We start from the raw sequence: 6,201 nt of genomic DNA, 5'->3' as shown, positions 1-6,201 counted from the left end.
CTTCCTTAGCCTGACGAAGGGTTTTTGAACCCGAAAGCTTGCTTAATAACTATTCTCCAACCATTTGGGTTGGTCTAATAAAAGATATCAAATTCACCCAAGGAACCTTGTCTGCCTATGTCCTTAGACCAACACGGCTACAACCTAAACCCCTGCATCTGTCCCACAAGACACTTCTCATTTTAGACAATGCACCAGGGCATCCTACCACGCTTGATGACCTCAGTGTGAATGTAAAAGTTGTTTTCCTGCCCTCAAATACCACCTACATCATACAGCCAATGGACCAGGGTGTCATTACTGTCTTTAAGGCTCATTACATAAGGAAAACATTCACCTAGGCAGTCAGGGCTACAGAAGGAGAGGGTGCTCCAACCCTAAAAGAATTTTGGAACTGCTATAATATCCACAAGGCAATAGATAACATTTCAAGTGCCTGGGATGAAGGTGCCTCCAAAACAATGAATGGTATCTGGCGAAAGCTTTGGGCAGACTGTGTCCAGGATTCACATGAGGTTGAGGAACCGGTGGTAACAATTCAGGACAACACTGTTGAGCTTGGAAGGAAAATTGTAATTGATGGGCTTGAACCTGAGGGCATTCAGGAATTGATCAATTCCAACAGGGAGGAATTGAGCAATGAGGACCTCATTCAAATAGAGCAGCAGAGAAGCCATGAAGAGGAGGAAGATGCTGAGGAAGATGTTCAACCAGCAAGGGCTTCAACCAGCAAAGGCATGGCTGAAGCTTTCAAACATCTTGAAGTTTTTCTTTCCTACTTTGATGAGAATGACCCTGACATGCAGCACAGTTCTGCAGTTGGAAGAGGAGTTAACAATGAAGTCAATTGTTACAGGCTGCTTTATGAAGAAAAGGCAGCCAAAGTGCAGCTATTAATGAATTCCTTCTTCAGGAAGTGCACAACTCTGGCTTCAACACCTGCAGCCCTCAAAAAAATTCTCAGCCAAGCACTTCAAAATCCCCTGAAACTGACACTAACCCTGACAACTCTGATTTAGCGTTGAAGGAAGCTGAAAGAGCAACAAGTGAAACTGAAAGTGCATCTGTGTATACAGTTCATTATTTTGTAATTCTATACATTATTTCAAAGTTCAAAATGTTAAATAAAGTATTTATATACATTTAGATGTTTGAATTAATTGATTTTATAGTACTAGTGGGGTATTTCAGCAATTTTATAGTATGAGTGGGGAGCTTCAGGAACGAATTATCTCTACTTACATTCATTCCAATGGGAGCATTGGTTTCACTTAACACTGTTTCGCTTAGCACTTGGTTTTTCCGGAACCAATTAAGAGCGCTAAGCAGGGGTTGCCTGTATTCTAAGACTCAAAAATATTAAAACCCTCAACAGCAAACATTGCAAATGATCCTTCCAGAGAACAGGGTTGACATTATTAGCTATTTATGGTAGGCCCAATTATGTGCTGAATACTTCCCAAAAACTTAAGTCCCTTATGCAAGGAGCACACAATCTAAGGAAATGCAAGTAAGCCACAGTCAGGTGAAAAGAAATAATCATAGGAGCTGCAGGTCTTTTCCTGTATTGCCTCCTGTAACAAAAGGGGTCTGAAAGATCCTATGAGCAACCCCAGGAACCCCAAATTGGCTGAACAAGCCCCCAGCAAAACAAAAAACTTACCTCTTGGGCAGGAAATGGCAGAGCCACGGCGACACATGGCGCTGCCGCTGCACTATAAGGTCCAGTTGTCAATCAAACTGGGCAGCGCTAGGCTCATGATGTCAGCCACCGGCACCGCTGCGGGAGATTTAAAAGACACCCAGAGTGCCAGGGAGACGGAGGAAGAGCCTGTCTCTGCGTTACCTATGGCAGAGACAGTGATAGACGAGGGACACCTAGCAGGGAAATGTCAAAATCCAGGGCTCAATCTATATGGAGCTGAGTAGGTTTCGGGATCCTGAGGCTAGGGAGCGAAGCCTCAATTAATGAGCTAATCTAGCGGCTTTAGGGAGCTGAGAGAGTTGCCTGCAGGCTAATAAGGGCCTTGGCCAGCAAGAGGCAATCCTTCAGAAAATAGGCTCCTCTTCATTTCTTTCTTTTTTGTTGTTGTTGGATTTTTTTGTTTTGTTTTTGTTGAAAGGACAGTTAGGACCAGGACACACTGGAGTCCTGAAGTCAGGGCTTAACCCAAAGGTTAACCCCTTGCCTGAAAGAGGCAAGCTAGCAATCCTGATAAGGCTAGGAAATGTTGTCAGGATTGCCTCAGGTCAAAATCTGGATCAGGTCAGATTCCTGGAGCATTTCCCACCGTCTCAGTATTGATGGCTGGCATGTGGCTGGGGGTGTAGAGGAGGTGGAGCCCCCCTTCATCAAGTGCTCTCGAATCTGTGAGTACCCCAAGTGGGACCCCTGTATTAACAACACTGAACCTCTCCTATTCAATTTGTTATCACAAAGTCATGGCAGGTGAGTTGAGGGGAGGCCTAACTAGGTGGGGACTCAAGAAAATCCGACTATCAGATAATCAGGAGCATTACACCTCCTATGAGATCTCCTCTAACAAGAAATTAAATAATTCAAACTTATTTTTAAAATGAAATCTCTTAAAGTAGTTCACACTAGTGGCCTACTTTATAAGAACATATTGTTTTATTGCTGTTCCAGCATAAAAGTATACACATCAGAAAAAAGAAAGTGGCTTGAATGAGGAGCCATGTGCTGCATTTACAGTATGCAAAAAGAAAGATGTGTCAGAAATATGTTCACATGTGTTGATTGTAGCCATGTCAGTCTAAGAAATGAGTTCATATTTTTAAATGATGAAAAGAGCTTCCCTTTGTCCTTTTTGTCAAATGAGTACCAAGGAGTCTATGATTTGATTTCTATTTTATGATTCACAATGAAACAGGAATGTGGTTCCTCTAAGCATGGTTAAACCAACTTCTATTGAAGCCAATGTAATTTTTATTAGAGGTGCACCGATAAATCGGTTGCATATCAGATCAGCACCAATACAAGGAAAATTAGGATCATCAGCTTCTGGGTTTTTTTGGCCGGTGTAGCTGACAATTCTAACTGATTAATATAATATGCCTTCTGGACAGGGCCCCCAGATGCCACATGCATGCATGCATGCAGCTGCATGCATGCATGTGGCCAGGAATGCAGTCGGGCAGTGTGGAGAACAATGCCCTGGTGGGTATGTCTGTGGAGGGGAAGGGGCATGGGGGAAGGAAGGGGTGTGGCGAGGAGTAGACTGAGGTCCCCACAGTGAGGAGGGAATGGGGCAAGGGCAGGGGGCGCTGCCCAGTAAGGGCAGTGAATGGGACCTGGGGCCACAGGCAGCTTGTCCAGTGGGTGTGGGGGAGGGGTGGGGAGAGAGAGCAGCTCCCTATTGCTCTGTGCAACCCCTAGGAGAGGCATGTGCACCCCCAGATTTGTGTGGGGGGCAGATGCGGGCTGCCTGCTGTAGGCTCAGGTCTCTCTCCCATGCTGCTTTTGCCCTGGGGACCCTGCATTGGCTGTGTGTCCCCTGCCCAAGTGGCAGCGGTAGGAGCGGTAAGTTGTGACTTCTGTTGCCAAGTAGGCAGAGGACGCATGGCCAGAGTGTGGCTCCCGGGGCAAAGGTAGCAGGACAGAGAGCCCTGAGTCTGCAGTGGGCAGCCTACTTCCGCCCTCGCCCCACTCAGCTCCACTCCTAAAAAGCATCCCTGCACTTAAAAATGGTGGCGGCAGTGCTTAAACTAAAGCTTTAGGGTTTAGGCTTAGGTAGATTTATAGGTTGTAGAGTTGGGAGGGACCACAATGGATCATTGTGTCCGACCCCCTACCCCTGGCAGGAAAGAGGACCGAGGTCAGTTACCCCAGCCAGGTGACTATCTAGCCTCCTCTTGAAGACCTCCAAAACTAGGCGATAGCACCACCTTTCTTGGAAGCCCATTCCAGATCCTGGCCATCCTTACTGTGAAAATTTTTTTCCTAATATCTAACCTAAATCCAGTCTCAACTAGTTTACACCCGTTATTCCTAGTCACTCCCTGGGTTGCCCTAGTAAACAGAGCGTTACCTATTCCCCGTTGACTTCCCCTAATAAATTTATAGGCGGCCACAAGATCTCCCCTCAGCCATCTCTTGTGAAGGCTGAAGAGATTCAGCTCTCTCAACCTCCCCGCAAAGGGTCTATCACGAAGGCCACTATTCATATGAGTGGCCCTCCTCTGGACCCTCTCCAGATTCCCTTCGTCCCTCTTGAAGTGTGGCACCCAAAACTGGACACAGTACTCCAACTGCGGCCTGACCAGTGCCACATACAGGGGGAATGTCACCTCTTTTGTTCTAGGTGGTGAATGGGACCCAGGGGCTGGGGTGGGGAGCAGGACAGAGCTGTGGGAGGCTCATCCAGGGGATCAGTGTCCTGGCACTTAAAAAAAGGTGGTGGGCATAGTGCCAGGACACTGATCCCCTGGATAAGCCGCCCGTGGCTCTGTCCTGCTCCCCACCCAGCCCCAGGGTCCCGTTCACCACCCTGACTGGGCAACACTCCCCAGCCCCTGTCCCTGTCTCCCTCCCTATGAAGGCCTCGATTTGCACCCCCATGCCCATTCCCCTCCCCCCCCACCACAGATTTACCTTCAGGGAGCTACTCTCCATGCTGCCTGGCTGTGCTCCTATAAATCAGTTATTGGATCAGTCTTGGCCGATATACCTGGTGAATAATTGGCTATTGGCGTCGGCCAAGAAAATCTTTAATCGGGGCACCCCTAATTTTTATTATTCATTTTAACAAGAGTTGAATTGGACCTCAGAAGAGATGCTCTGAGAAGCTCTATAACATCTAGAAAATATACAAAAGTACAGTTTCACAAGCTGCTGTATGCTGAGCTGATGTATACTATGAGATAAAAGGTGAATTACACCAGTAGCAAAATAACACATGTGCAATCATGTTTTGTTGATATTACTGTTATATGACTATATTCCCACTTAAATATTTTTGTTCTATTTTTTAACTACAAAAACAATTGTTTTGGAATGGAATGGTAGGGGGAAAGGGAAATTGCACCACAAAATAAAATAGTAAAATGTATAAATGCTATATTTTTGGTGAAGATTTGTGGTCTAGAAACTTTTCTATATCTTATTTCTAGGGAAAATATTAAACAATATTGCCACTACAGCTTTATCCAACTAAAAGTAGGAGCTCAAAGTGATTATACTATCACAACATTGAAAGCTCTCCTTGACTAACTGAGGAGAAGAGGAAGTAGCAGTTTAAAGCTCCACAAGCCCACTTGGCTTCTCTTCCTAAGCACCTGAGAAAGAAACCAGCTTCCAGTTTGGGGCTAAACAGTAAATTTAAACTTACATGCTGCTTGTTTCCCCCAGGACTGGTTGTGAGAGGAAATTTGTACTTCTCTTTGAAACCCTGCTGCTCTTTTGCCAGCAAGACATCAAATGGCACCATCACTTTGATATGCAGTATGTGTTACTCTCTAAGAGGGACTGAAAAGAAATGCAACATGAGGCAAATAAACTTTCAGAAACTAGGGTTTGGCTGACAACTGAACAAGAACAGAATTCAAGAACAAAGTACAAGAATATAATTCAAATGACAGGCTTTCCACAATAGTTCTAATATAGGATGATGGTTCTAAAGTGTCACCAATATTTCTCAATCAAATCAAAAGACTACACACACATCTTATGCCGCTTTTATCTCCTTGTGAGTGGTATCCCTTCCATCCAGTTTGTCCCATTTCCTGTAGCAGCTAAAAAGCACAGCTAAAGATAATACCTACTTTTTTTACACATTGACAAAAATAACTTAGTGAAATACGTATTTTGTTTAGTGTTCTATGAAGAAATAATTAATTGTTGTTTCTCCTGCCTTGCAAGCTATCTCTCATAACATAATCCTACAAATTCAATAGTTATCCCCTGAAATTTCCAGGAAATGCAAATCCCTTCCTTTCTCATATTGCTTATCTGCGGTTTGGGACAAGGCCCACAACGTTACCGGACCTATCGGGCTGACCGGGAAAAGATAAGCCTTCGATCTATTTAGCCGGACGCTAAAACTGTCGGATAGCCTGCACGGGAGGAAGGCAGGCGACACAGCTGCTGGAGCTGGAAATCAAGGGCACATACCCCAGAGACCACCACCGCCGCCGCCGAGCCGAGCCCACCGCCTCCCTACACCCGCGCTTCCCCGCCCGGCT

The 6,201-nt window shown here is 45.4% G+C and overlaps 1 long non-coding RNA gene across 9 annotated transcripts in view; it reads right to left on the bottom strand.

Annotated features, from left to right (window-relative positions):
- The window catches only part of LOC102386742, a 39,800-nt gene that overhangs the window by 33,258 nt on the left and 341 nt on the right, over window positions 1-6,201 (bottom strand). For 5 of the 9 annotated variants that reach the window (XR_323474.3, XR_003093368.1, XR_003093372.1 and 2 more), the window contains exon 2: window positions 5,349-5,485. This is a non-coding gene — a long non-coding RNA (uncharacterized LOC102386742). Of the gene's footprint in view, window positions 1-1,663; window positions 1,879-5,348; window positions 5,486-6,201 lie in introns of all 9 variants that reach the window. The other 4 variants (XR_003093369.1, XR_003093374.1, XR_003093371.1 and 1 more) reach the window with 3 other exon arrangements.

The sequence above is a fragment of the Alligator sinensis genome, unplaced genomic scaffold (assembly GCF_000455745.1).
Source record: "Alligator sinensis unplaced genomic scaffold, ASM45574v1 scaffold410_1, whole genome shotgun sequence".
In the NCBI taxonomy this organism is placed as follows: Eukaryota; Metazoa; Chordata; order Crocodylia; family Alligatoridae; genus Alligator; species Alligator sinensis.
The sequence above is the reverse complement of the archived record's forward strand: the minus strand, read 5'-3'. Positions and strand labels throughout refer to the sequence as shown.